The following is a 14,924-nucleotide window of genomic DNA, read 5'->3' on the forward strand; positions in this document are numbered from 1 at the left end:
TTGCTGCTTGCTGCATTTTGGTTCTTGACTTCTTGTCGTGAGGTTTCTCATCTAAACCATGTTGCTTAAAAATTTAACAGGACCATCTATTTTTTCTTTGAAAACTAAATATGCGGAGATATTACCGGTATGGTGAAGGTCAGAAGTGGACTATAATGACGAGGCTTGCATTAGAAATTTTGGGATAACAAATTGTGATTATGTTTTGTCTTGTATGGAACTTGTGACTGTCTGGGTTCCTAGGTGATGACATGAAACTTCTTATATTTGGGATAACAAATTGCCTTTTTATCTTCTTCTTGAGTTCCATCTGAAGCTTAATAGCCTGCATTAATAATTTTTATTTCCAACAGTTGAAGCTACAATTGTCTAATGTTTGTTTTGTGGTGCATGCGGCTTTGTCTGTCAACCATTCACCTTTGAAATTGTCACATGGGCCTTGCCTATTTCTATGATACTCAGTCTTGAATTTGGTCTCTTGCTTGTTCCTTATCAAACCATCTCGATGGCATTGGAGTCCATCACTGATCAGCACTGGTTTAATGTAAGTGCATTTCTAGTTGTTCTCTATCTCCATGGTAATGACAAAGATATTAGCCTTGGAAGTTGGCCTGGTCTATCTTCCTGGAAAAAGTTTCTTCTCCATTTAAATTACTGATTCTTCTACTTCCCATCCACCTCTCTGTTCCTTGCCGCCTCCTTTCTCTTTCCCTTCCCTCTTTTTCTCTTTGAAGTTTAAGACAAAGATGGGAAAACAAACAACCTGTCCTTGTTGAGTACTATTCCTTGCCTAAGCAAAGCTGGTTGAGCCAGCTTGATCCATGTGACAACCCAGAGATTTGAGTCCAATAAGAACATAATTAAAAAAAAAAGAAAAACAAAGGAAAAATCTGGCATATGAGTGTTACTGTTACTCCACGTGTCTGTTTCTGAAACCACCATGTAACAAGCGTGGCGCGAGTAGGTTCATCTCCCAAAAAGATCCTGACAATAGCTGTGTCGTGTTCCAAATCGAGATATTTTCTTCAGACCAATCTCCAAAGTAATACGAAACTTTGTTATTTTTCATTCTTATAAAAGTTTTCAAATGAAGTCATGCTAATTATAATTACAATTTCATATTTACATTTTATCTATGTATATATCAATTACATGTCTTGACATTCAATTGGATTGTTCAAATTGTTCTCTTAGTTCTCATAATTTTAAAGCTCTCATCTCTAATTATTTGTAAAATTGTAAATAAGAGAATGAACAAATCACTGCTAAGAAAGTATAGCCATATATACCTTACCAGATCAAGTATTATTTTCAATATATCATATAATTCATTTAAGAACATTTCAATAGATCATGCTTTTAAACAGTTAACTAAATTATTATATCTAAAATGAAAAATTTCATAAATCATAAATTAAAAAACTGAAATGGTAAGGGTGGGATGGGGTTGGTAGAATCTAAGATTTGAACTGTAATAGTTTTCCATTTTTTTAATTACTAATATATGTAAATTGTGAAAGATTTTGAAACCTACAATTATTCTATGCTATATATGTTACAACTATAATATACATAATCGTTTAAATAATTATTATATGTATTAATTTTTTAAAAAAATTATATGAATTTTTTTTATTAATAATGGAGTAAAAATATTTTTATGAAATAATTTCATTTTTCAGTCAAATAGGCATATATATATATATACACCGTATAAGTAGGCATACAAAAATAAAAAAAAATGTATATAATTGGTTATTGTAAATAATATTCAAAAACTTATATATTCAAATTAATATTAATAAGCATATAATTATTAAAATTGGACTAGATGAACCAAAGACTTAGTCATTAGACTGATCTAGTCCTTGTGTTGAATCATAAACACAAATGATCTACTTTTCAATATATATAGACACACATGCACGCACAAATGACCAAGTCAAACCTGATTAAATTCTCAGTCATTAATTTGGTACCAACTCAAATGATTATCCTGATTTTGTTCCCATTTGACTTATATTCATAAAATTATAATCAATTTTATATTCAATCTTAGGAATTATGTAATTTTAATCAATTGTACAAAATTAAAACTGCTTTTTATAGGATGAGTCTATCTGCGATCATATTTTTATTTTTTTCTCAATGTAAATGTAAGTTTTTTTCTATTTTTTAAAATATTTTGTCAAATATAAAGAAATTTAAGGAGAGAATTTAAATTTTAACTTTTATTAGTTATTTTTTAGAATTAAATATTAATTGTAAATATTATACACATAAGAAAATTCCAAAAAAAATAGTGTGTCATTATTCATCCTCTTGATTGAAAGCAACGTGTCGATTAATAATTTAATCTAAATTATTTTAGTACCAACCAATCACCGGCGCAGCTAATAAACAATCCTATGCTAATGGCCGCCAAAGTCTAAGTCAACACATGGCAATCTCCTCAAACCCTAAATTCATTTCATCCGTCTTTATTCATCAACCGAATATTTGATCAATTAATTATTAGGAATGTTAACTCAATAATAATTTAAAAATATTCAAAAGGGGTGAATTAGATTTATAAAAGTTCTTTTCAACAAATTAAATTTTTAATAAAGATAAACTTGAAAACAAATTTGTCAAATTTGTTTTCACTTTAAAACATACCAAAAGTAATTTAATAAATAAATTAATGAACAAACAAGTTGAAAACAAATTTTCAAACTCTTTAAGGCAAAATGCACTAGTGTAAAATTTTTACTAACTTCCAATCAAGTCAAGTTAAAAATAATTTTCACAAATTTGTTTCTTTGTCAAAATGTGAAAGGTAATTTGATGAGTAGATCAAAGAATAAATAATTTTCCCTTTGAGAGAAAATCTAACTGCATACAAATAAAATCATTTGAATGCTATACAAAGACTGACAAAGTTTGACCAAATTGTAAGAAAACCATTACCCAAAATTACCAAAAAGTAGAAAAAATTTAAGGTAACAATAAAACCTCCCAATGACGTCCCGATGCCAAATACCTTTGCACTCTTCACACAACTGCACAAGGCTTGCCCCAAAGGACTTTACATTTGACGGACCTAGTTTATCCTATACTAACCATGTGGCTCAATTTTGAAAGCTTAATCATACAAGGCATTCCAATGAATGGCATAGACCCAAGGATTCCCACACAACACAACTTTCTATATTCTAACAGAGACGTAGAACATTATCCAGATGTGATTTTTCTAAGCATACCAAATCATACAAACACTGGCCTTTACCCATCAGCAAACTCTATACCAGGTTTTGATCCTATATATTTCAACAAAACATGAAAAGCTATGCTGGAACTAAACACGGCCCTGCTGCTCTGTGTTCTCCATTTCCCGCACACTGTCTACCATGTGTTGGATCTTCCTTCTCAGTATAGTTTCAATTTCATCGGATGTTTCTTCTTTGACAGACTCTCATTGTAAATACTATCCAAGATTTACCCTGCAATGTTTAGGAGGCTGATCCAGGATGATTCCACAAGGAGATAGGTGATGGCTTCCACACTGCATTGTGCCCTTGGTCTGAAAAGTTCTGTTTCTTGAAAAATTCAACTTGTTAGTCAATCTGTGTAAATTGCAATTGTCATAGCTAAATAACTGGAACTGACTAATGAGTCAGTTCCAAAAGGGTGATAAACTAAAACTATTTAGAGTTTGTTACAATTTTTATTGAATAATTAACTATATTAATTGATATAACAAATATACAAAATGGTTAAACTAATTCTTATCAATTTCACCTATCAATATTTCTTTTTTTCTTTTCATACCGGCTCATCACTTTCAGGTCAATTTGTTTGGTTTGGACATGTAATGTCAAACTCGCCAACAAAAGGAAAATGTAAAAACTCTTGAGAAGTTCAAAGGGGAAGTGAACATTTTGTTTTGCCTAATATGATTATCAAAAATATATGACAAGGAAAAAGAAAAGCCAAACACATAATAATATTGTGCATGCTATAAGGTGTCCTTCTTTCAAGATTTTTCATCATAGCAGTTAAAAGAGCATCAATTTCTTTTTCTTTTTTTGAATTAAAAGAGAATTACCTATTTATATATGGTAGTCAAATTAGTAGTATTATTATTCAGATTCTTATTAAAAGCTTGTCCTTTTCTTCAACTACATTGAGAGCAATGTGCTCATTAATAATTCAACCTATATTATCTTAGTGCCAACCAATCACCGGTGCAGCTACTAAATAATCCTAATTCTAATGGCCGACAAAAGTCTTAAGTCAATACATTATCGCGAATGCGTTGCATCTCCCTATGAACACCACAAATTCATCAAAACAACCAGACTCCTCAAACCCACAATTCATTTCATTTCATTCTTCTTGGTTCATCAATCAAATATTTGATCACTAAATCATGGGAAATTTGTGCTCAATCTCAATCTCAACGGCGGATACAATCCCTCGTTGCTGGGATTGCATTGTTGGACATGCAAGTTACACACGTAAGCTTGAAGATAATCTCAAAGCTCTCGGTGTGGAATTGGCGAAACTGAATGCGCGAAGGGATGACGTGAAGCGGAGGGTAGATCTTGCCGAACAACAACGTATGGAGCCGCTCAACAAAGTTCAACTCTGGCTTTCGAGGGTGCAGACTGTGGGAGCAGAAGCTGAGGTATTGATCAAAGGTGGCACTCAACAAATTTAGAAATTATGTTTTGGTGGCTGCTTTTCGAAGAATTGTAAGTCTAGCTACAACTTCGGTAAACAAGTGACTAGAAAACTTGCAGAAATAGTTGATCTATCGAATCAAGGAGAGTTTGAAAGGGTAGTTGAGAATGAACTTGCACCCCATTTGGATGTAAGACCTATTGAGCCCACGGTGGGGTTGGAACCAACATTGGTTAAAGTCTGGCGCTTACTTGAAGAAAACAATGTGGGCATTATTGGGTTACATGGCTTGGGAGGAGTTGGTAAAACAACACACTTGACCCTAATTAACAACAAGTTAAGCAATAACCTGATGGGTTATGATGTTGTAATCTGGGTGGTGGTGTCTAAAGATCACACTATCGAAAGGGTTCAAGAAAAAATTGGTGAAAAGGTTGGCCTTTCAAATGAGTTGTGGAAGAATAAAAGTTGTGATGAGAGAGCTATAGATATTTTCAGAGTTTTGAGTAAAAAAAAGTTTGTTCTGTTGTTGGATGATGTGTGGGAGCGGGTGGATTTGATCAAAGTTGGAATACCTGTACCAAATCAAGATAATGGTTGTAAATTAATTTTTACAACTCGCTCCTTACAAGAATGCGGAGAAATGGGAGCTCGTGAAAAAATCAAAATAGAGTGTTTAAGCAAAGCTGAAGCTTGGAAATTGTTTGAAGAGAAGGTTGGAGAAGAAACCCTTGACAGCCATCTAGATATTTGAGGGTTAGCTAAACAAGTAGTTGCGAAGTGTGGAGGACTACCACTTGCACTGATTACAATTGGTCGAGCCATGGCTTGCAAGAGGATGCCCCAAGATTGGACGTATGCGATTGTGGTATTGAAAGAGCTTCCTCATAAAATAGCAAGAATGGATGAACAAGTGTCTTCTCTTTTAAAATTTAGTTATGATAACTTGCCTAATGACACTATGAGGTCTTGCCTTTTGTATTGTAGTTTATATCCTGAAGATTATGAATTTAGCATAATTTGGCTAACAGATTATTGGTTTTGCGATGGATTTTTGGATGAATTTGACAATATAAGTAGAGCTCGAATGCAGGGGTATAACATTATTAATTTTCTTTGTAATGCTTGTTTACTAGAAAGATGTGAAGATGCAATATATGTAAAGATGCATGATGTGGTCCATGACATGACTTAGTGGATAGCACGTGAGTGTGAAGCACCTGAAAAGAAATTTTTGGTACGAGCAGGGATACAATTAAATATGGCACATCATGTTGAAAATTGGGAAGGTGTAAGAATGTCATTGGCAAAGAGTGGAATTAAAGATCTAAGAGGAACACCTAGATGTCCTAATCTTCAAACTTTATTTCTTGAAAATAACAATTTAGAGGTTATCAGTGATGGTTTCTTCCAATTTATGCTCAATCTGAGAGTTCTAAACTTGTTTTTCAACTTTTATCTCCGTGAGTTGCCAAAGGGAATTTCAAACCTGGTCTCACTAGAGTGCCTCAATCTATCATATACAAGAATAAGAGAGTTGCCAATTGAGATGAATAGATTGTCAAAACTGAAAGTTTTGAATTTGTACGAGACATTAGAGCTCCAAAAAATCCCACGACAATTGATATGTGGATTTTCAAAGCTGCAAATATTCAGAATGTCTGCATTATTTGATTTTTATGAAGATCAAATGGATGAAGATAATGTCCTGAATGGTGATCATGGAGGTCTAATGGAGGAATTGAAATGCTTGCAACATTTAAATGAGCTGAATATAGAAATAAGAAGTGTTTTCGCTCTAGCAAGCCTTTTGAGATCCCACAACTTGCGAAGATGCACCAAACGACTAATCCTCCGGGATTTGAGGGAGACAAAGGTGTTGGATATTTTATCTTTAACACATATGGAGCATTTAGAGAGCCTAATAATTAGATTTTGCGAAAGCATGGAAGAGATTGTAATAAGGAAGATAGAGAAGGCTCCTTGCTTTCACACACTGAGCAGAGTTTCCCTCTGCAGTTGCAACAACTTGAGAGACATCACGTGGCTTATTCTTGCTCCAAATTTAACGGACCTTTATGTCGTGTTTTGCTCAAGAATGGAAGAAATAATAAGTGATCAAGTCAAGAATGTGGTTGGAATTCCGAACCCAAGCCCATTTGCTAAGCTCGAAAAGCTTGATTTACAAGATCTACCAAAATTGAAGAGCATATTCTGGGATGCTCTACCCTTCCAATGTTTGAGAAAAATCAAAGTATTCAACTGCTCAAAACTGAAGAAGCTTCCGCTTAACTTTGATAGTGCAAAGAGAAATCAAATCAGCAGCGAAGGATATCAAGAGTGGTGGGAAAAGCTCCAATGGAAGGATGAAGCGACTCGAAATGCTTTTTAACCCTCTTTCAAACGTGTAGAGCGGTGGAAAAAGGTAGACTTGGAGGATGAAGTCATTCGAAATCTTAACTTTTACTTCTGGTAAAGACTGCAAGGAAAGGTGTGTGATATTTCAGAAGTAAATTTTTCTATATTTTTCCCCCTTATATTATCATTGTCTTCAAAGATGAGATAGAATGCTAACTGTTTGATATAATAGGGTCTCTAAAATTCCTGTCCTAGTAGTATTTTTTTATTTATTCATCAATCATTTTAATCTTTTTACAAATACAAATAGTGCTTCTATTTTTTTTTTTTTACTAATTTAAAAGTTGAAATTATCTCTAACACTATTCATAATCAATATGAAGACTGAAATCTTCAAAATTTCTATTGAACAAATTATAATGTAATATTTTCAACGAAATGATGTGGTCTAGAAATAGAATTTTGAAGGACAAGAACCCAGGAATAGATTCTTGCATGATGCTCAATATTCTAACTAGGAAAAAGAGTTATTAAAGGATAAGAGATCTTGAGAGAAGTCCTTAAATGCTGTAAACAAGGTTATAGTACTTTTAGAAAATTATTTTTGATTCTGTTCTTTTCTGTCAAATACTAAATCTTTGAAGATTGAGTAGCCATGGGACAATCAAACATAGTCTCAAACTTCTTGGGAAAAAAGTTTAGGAACAAGGATTAATGACTTTTGCATGATCTGGTTAACATAAATGACATAGGAGAATGCAAGAATACTCTTTATACCAAATAATTGGTACATTTATGATATACACCGAATACAATATTAAGGCTAATGCTCCATAATTATGTAAGGGTTTGAGAAATGAATTGAATTTCCAAGAATTCATATGTTATAGAAGAAAAGAAAAACAACCTCCTGCATTGATAAAGGCTTACATTATGGTTTACAATGTCAATTCATCCAATATGGCAACTAGTAAATTTCCTTGCTTGGAATGACCTGGTAATTTTAAATTTTTCATAGTCTTCATTACATGTACAGCAAACACAACATAATTGGGAACAACCGTGGAAGCACTAATAAATTTTCTGCAAATCTACGTGTCTCTTATTCTTTGGACAGAGGCTGGTTCATGGACAAGTCAATGATCAGTTTGACAATAGCTACATGTATTTGGAAATCAAAATTGAAAGAAAGCAAGGATGCTCGAAAGAGCTAGATTGGGAGGATTTAGTGTCTCAAGACACTTACTCAGTGGTCTAATAAATTTCTGGATTTATAATCTTGAGGAGCAGAATACAATGAAGAACTCAAATGTAATAAACCACAAAGTATTGTTTGGTTTTTTTCTTTTCTCTTGTCAAGTTTAGTTTGTCGTGGACCTCTGAGATTGCAATTTGTATGTTCTGTTTCGTGTGCTTGTCTTGTTTTCATCATATCCCATACTTGATTTGTGGCGAAATTTCTATCGTATCTATCATTTGATAGGTCTCAACTAAAATGAAACAAGATTAGACCTGTTTTATTGTACATAGCTGCTTGCTGCATTTTAGTTCTTGACTTCTTGTCATGAGGTTTGTCATCTAAACCATGTTGCTCAGAAATTTAACAGGACCATCTATTTTTTGATTGAAAACTAAATATGTGGAGATATTACTGGTATGGTGAAGGTCAGAAGTGGACTATAACGACGAGGATTGCATTAGAAATTTTGGGATAATAAATGGTGATCAAGTTTTGTCTTGTATGGAACTTGTGAGTGTCTGGGTTCCTAGATGATGATATGAAAGTTCCTATATTTGGGATAACAAATTGCCTTTTTATCTTCTTCTTGAGTTCCATCTGAAGCTTAATAGCCTGCATTAATAATTTTTATTTCCAACAGTTGAAGCTTCAATTGTCTAATGTTTGTTTTGTGGTGCATGCGGCTTTGTCTGTCAACCATTCACCTTTGAAATTGTCACATGGTTGTTGCCTATTTCTATGATACTCAGTCTGGAATTTGGTCTATTGCTTGTTCCTTATCAAACCATCATCATGGCATTGGAGTCCATCACTGATCAGCACTGGTTTAATGTAAATGCATTTCTAGTTGTTCTCTATCTCTATGGTAATGACAAAGATATTAGCCTTGGAAGTTGGCCTGGTCTATCTTCCTGGAAAAAGAGTTACTTCTCCAGGTAAATGACTGATTCTTCTACTCCCCATCCACCCTTCTGTTCCTTGCCGCCTCCTCTCTCTTTCCCTTCCCTCTTTTTCTCTTTGAAGTCTAAGACAAAAGATAGGGAAAGCAAACAACCTGTCATTGTAGAGTTTTGAATCAGCACAAAACCTTAATCAATTATCAAAGTAACCAACTATTCCTTGCTTAAGCAAAGCTGGTTTAGCCAGCTTGATCCATGTGACAAGTCCAGAGATTTGAGTCCAAGAAGAACATAATTAAAAAAAAAAAAAAAGAAAAGAAAAACAAAGGAAAAATCTCACATATGAGGTGTTACTATTTCCTCCACGTGTCTGTTTCCGAAGCCACCATGTAACAAGCGTGGCGCAAGTTTAGCCTGCAATGTTTCTTCTTTGACAGACTTTCATTGTAAATACTATCCAACATTCACCCTGCAATGTTTAGGAGAATGATCCAGGATGACTCCACAAGGAGATAGGTGATGGCTTCCACACTGCATTGGGCCCTTGGTCCGAAAGTTATGTTTCTTGAAAAATTTGAGTTGTTAGTCGATCTGTCTAATTAAATTGCACCATATATAAAGCCTCTTTAGCTTAATTTTTTTTTAGATTAAAAGTAATTGTATAGTTTTTATAAAAAAAAATAATAACTTTGGATAGCAGGATTTTGTCAAAAAATTGGTATTGCTTTTTCTTTAACAGCTGAGCTATGGGGCATTTATCAAGGCTTGATATTGTGTTGGAATAGAGGTCTCACGAAAATTTGTGTGGAAACTGATTCTATGTTAGCTCTATAAAAAATTTATTCTCAATCTTTTATGTTAGATCCGAATGCTCAGTTACTGAGAGGGATTAAAAAGCTTCTTCAACAGAGTTCGGATGTTACAATTTTTCACGTACATCGTGAAGCCAATCAGTGTGCCGATTTGATGGCAACACATACAGAAAATCTAGAATTGGGTTTACATATTTTCGAATATCTGCCACATAGTATTATTTCTTATTTATTTGCAGATAATCTAAGCATATCATGGCCTAGGATGATGTAATATTTTTTATCTTTTCCCTTATATATAAAAAAAAAGATTAAACTATAATTGGTTAGTAAGTTTTTTAGTAAAATAAATTATCTAAGTTTTAATTTTAGTTAAAATTACCACAAAAGTATTCATGTCATCAGCAATCACTTAAAAAACCAAAACAGAACAAATCTTTTTTGAGTTTATATATAATTTCAGATGTTAAAATCAAATAAATCCATAAAGAAATAGAAAAACTCTCAAAGTTATATAGTAATATTAGATTTTTTTATGAAGAAGAACGAAAACCTTTAAATAGTAATGCAACTTTTAATTTTAGATTTTTTTCTCTTGATCTTTATATAAGAACAAAAAAATCTTAGATTTTGCTATTCTGTTATTAGATCTTCTGTTTTTTTTTTTTTTTTGTAGAGAGAGGTAAAGGAGAGAGAGATCGCGATTTTGCATTGAAAAATGGTGATTTGCAAAGGGAGAGGGAGAGAGGAGAGGGAGATTGATTGGGAGAGAATAGTATTTTCTGAAAAAACTGGTTTGTTTTTAAAAAAGAAAAAGAAAAAACTCCTCTTTGTAATTTTTTTTAAACTCTTTAATTAAAAATTTGATTTTTTTAAAAAAGTTATTTTTTTAAGAGTTTTTCAAAAATCTTATTTAATCTAATTTTTGTTTTTAAAAAATAAATAAGTTGAAAAAAAAAGTCACACCAAACAACACATAATCCGCAGATATATACTACTAAAACATCTATAGCAATTACATGTTAAGTAAAAGGTTAATTTGACTAAACCCTAACTCCCAAGGGAGATGATGATCTCTTCCTAATGAAAATGACAAATGGAAAGTACAATATCGAAAGGGATTGATTTGCTCTTTTTGTTTTGAAGAGGTTGGTGTTACTGGTTTTTTTTTTTTTTTTGGTTCACTTGGATTGCCTAGCTGATTTCTTACTTGCTCTTCCTCTGTCTCTTAGGTTTCTCACTCTAGGTGTTACTGTTATGCATGAATTTTTCCTAAATTTCGTTAACTGACATAATCGTCTTTGTGTAGAAAGTTAACCAAACAAATCAAATTTTGCACTTAATTGACTTGGCCATTTAATCGACTTTACGGTTTTGGTATGAATATGATTAAAATATTTATATATTTTTTCTATAAGACGGAATGAGAGTTCAATTTTTAATTATCTTTTAGTATTCACCTAATAAATTTTGTGGTGATGGAAATTAGATAATTAGATAATTAGACAAGGCTTATAGCTTTATAGGACATTTGGACTTATTTTAATTTTTAAGTTTTAAAGAGGGAGGGTTTATTCTATATTTATATTTATATTACAAATTTTAAGTTTTAAGGGACTTATTTTAATTTTTGGGTGATGAAAATTACCGTAATCGATTTATTAATTAGGATAATTAGATTAAGTTATTAAGTTGTATAAATAGATTAATTTATCACTTAGATGTTAGGAGTTAGGACGTAAAGCCACTTAGGTTAATTAATTACTCAATTAAGTGCTTTGTAATTTTCGCAAGTGATTCGTTCAAATAAAATAAATTAATTAATAAAAAAACTCTTTCACATTTTTGAACAGTTTTTAGATAAATAAGTGAGATCATAGTCGCATATTTTGTAAATAAAGAAATTTTGATATAGTTTTGTATTATGTCTTGCATTATGTTTAATTTTCTATAGGTGTTTTATATTATTGTATCAATTATATTAATGTTTACATAAAAATTTATTATATAAATTAAATTTTTATTACAGCATTTGGAAGTTGAATATTGACATGAACTATATATTTATATACATAAAAATAAATAAATTTTGGGACTAATGACAACGCTTGTATTACAAATTTTGGGATAACAAGTGGTGAAGGTCAGAACTGGACTAATGACGAGGTTTTGCTCTAGATTTTTGAGTTAGAAGCCAAACGTTCCAGTGAGGTACTTGTATCATTATTTCCGAATGTCCAATGCGACTCCAAAAACTCTCCAAAGCTCAAGTGAGACATCCTCAAATATGAATTTTTTCGAATTAGGCAGCATCGATGGGGAAGTTCACCGTACTAGAACAGGATGGTGGTCAGAATGTATCCAAAGCAGATTAATAGCAGCAGTACTGGGAAACATAACATGCCATCTATCATTGACAAGGGTTTTGTCTAAACGGACCCAGGTATAATCAAAACCTTCTCTTTTATTCCACCATGTGAACTTGAACCCACATGCTTCTAAATCATATAAGTTGCAATAGGCTCATGCAATTAAGCAATTGATTACACTAAGTTAAATTCACGTTCTTTCTTCCCTGTTTTTTTTTTCTGGAGAGATTACTTGATTGAAGTCTCCTATAACCATCTAAGGCATATTCTGATCATTGCTCACCAGTTTTAAGGTAGTTGTATTTTGTCCACAAATTGAATCACCCTTCAATGCACCTTGTCTTGTCTTACAGCCAACTACAAAGAGAAACATCAACCAATGGAACAAAGAAAGCAAAAATTGTCAATAAGTGGGAAGGAGAGGACAGGATTTTCAGTTTAGCATCTCTTTCTTCTATCCTGGAAGAATGACCTCGCCTATTTTTATAGATAATAAGAATGAAACAAAAAAACTGTAAATGTAAGCACAAAGATTTACATGAGAGCAGGCAAATACAATAACAAATACTCTCTATTCTAGCAACCGAAGGGGCACAAATTTTCAACTTCAGGTTCTATTAAAAACTAGCTTACCAGCAAAATAAAAAATTATTGCTGCTTACAATAACATTTGTGAATCACCATGACCTGAAGGAACAAACATGAAGTCATTCTATGGTTTAATTGGTGCTTGATCATTTAACTGGCAAAAGAAGGAAGCAATTAGAACATTTCATACCTGAATTTGGAGCTCCAGCTGGTAAATTATTGGTGGCAGTAATTGGAAAACCCATATTATTTGAGGGTGCTCTTTCAACAGGTGGTCTAAAGTAACCTGCCAAAGAATTAACATAAGTGCTGCTGCCTGTTGAAAGACTATTTATACGCTTGAAACACCACAGTGTTCCCTGCAAATGGTACCCAGCCCAATAAACTCTGCTTTATTCCTTAATCTTTTGTATTTGATGATGCTGTCAAATGAGCCATGTCATGTTTAAGACTTTGGGTGACACATAGTTTGTTTCTGGTTCTTTCTGTCTCTTTTCTAATTGCTCTGCATAGAGGTTGTCATCGGGATCAAGTTATCATCAAGAGAAACAACAGAATGCTGTGAATTATAGTGACAAGGATGCAAAGGATTTCAAGGGATTAGATAAAGTTCCTTTTTTTTGTTTGGAGCACCCTTGTCTCAATGCTGTTGTTTTGTTCTTGTTTGTTTTAATCAATTAGTCTTAGGAGTAGTCTTTAGCTGATTGCTTTCTGTGTCATGCCGTCAGTTTTTTGTGTTTAGGCAGTTTTGAGCTCACACTTGAAGGATCAAAGAATTGAAGAACCGGATAAGTGGCTTCACTGAACAGAGTGATCGGGTTGAAGAAGAAAGCCACAGGAAGAAGACCCCAGATGCACCGTTTCAATAATGATGGGGTAAGAAGAAAAGACGGAAGCCTGTACGCATCATTTCAATAAGAGTCAAAAGCTTCAGAACTACACCGTTTTATGCACATTTTATTTTCAAAATATAGTTAGTGTAATGATTAGTTAGTTAAGCATTTAATAGCTTAGGTTGAACTTCTGTATATAAACTCTGTAAAGATTTTTTCCCTATCTGGCAATGAGAATATTTCATTCTCTCATCATTCTGCGTCGCTCTCTCATCTTTTCTGACAGGCAGCTTTGAGTTCTTCTGCTCTTGGTGGCTGAATGTTGTGGGTCTCCTCCTAATTCATGTGAGCAGATGTGCCCTTTAATTGTCAAGTTTCTTTTGCCAAGCGGGCCTTCATGTCAATGGACAATGGGAGTCTGACAACTTCAGCTCAAGACTAACAATAGCATATCTGTGTATGGCTAATAAAATCCACTTTTCAAAAAAAAAAAAAACTGCAAACCAAGAGGATAACTCCACCTCCAATCATTATGAAGAAGAAGAGGAAATTCCTCTCCCATAGGTCAAGTTAGCTCACTTGTTGAGAGGTTGGTTCTCATGCACCAGGTTGAGGGGTGCTTCGAGAAAGGGATCAGAAGGCCCGAGTAATCTCCCGAGATTCACCCTGCAATGTTTAGGAGGAAGATTCAACAAGTAGATAGGACAGAGTGAGCATGCGTAAAAAGGTGATGGCTTCCATACTGCATTGTTGGTCTGAAATTATGTTTCTTGATGTTCTGTAACAGACAATCTCGATGTCATTGGAGTCAATCACAGACCAGGACTAGTTCAATGTAAATTGTTCTCTAGCTGTAGTGTAGTTTTACGGTAATAGTAATTGCATTAACCTTGGCACTGACATTTCACAGTTATCTTTTTGACTCTTTTTAACAAAAAGAGACTATTCTTGGTGGTACAAAGAAAACTGCGAATTATTACTTTTCCGAGAATAATAATAAGACATTTAATTAATAAAATATATAATTTTATTTTCTTACTATCCATATAAGAATTCCTTCAATTTGGAAATTGGTTATTTTGTTCTAAGCAGACATAAGAGCATCGATTTCTTTTTTGTTTTAAATTAAAAAGGGGGCATCGATTTAAAAAGAAAATATT

The 14,924-nt window shown here is 33.1% G+C and overlaps 1 pseudogene; it reads left to right on the forward strand.

The window, feature by feature from the left end:
* The first annotated feature begins 4,259 nt into the window (after window positions 1–4,259).
* On the forward strand, window positions 4,260–7,141 carry LOC108662408 (disease resistance protein SUMM2 pseudogene; annotated as a pseudogene).
* The last annotated feature ends 7,783 nt before the right edge of the window (window positions 7,142–14,924 follow it).

This window comes from Theobroma cacao, chromosome 6 (assembly GCF_053813885.1).
Source record: "Theobroma cacao isolate CCN51 chromosome 6, ASM5381388v1, whole genome shotgun sequence".
Taxonomy (NCBI): Eukaryota; Viridiplantae; Streptophyta; class Magnoliopsida; order Malvales; family Malvaceae; genus Theobroma; species Theobroma cacao.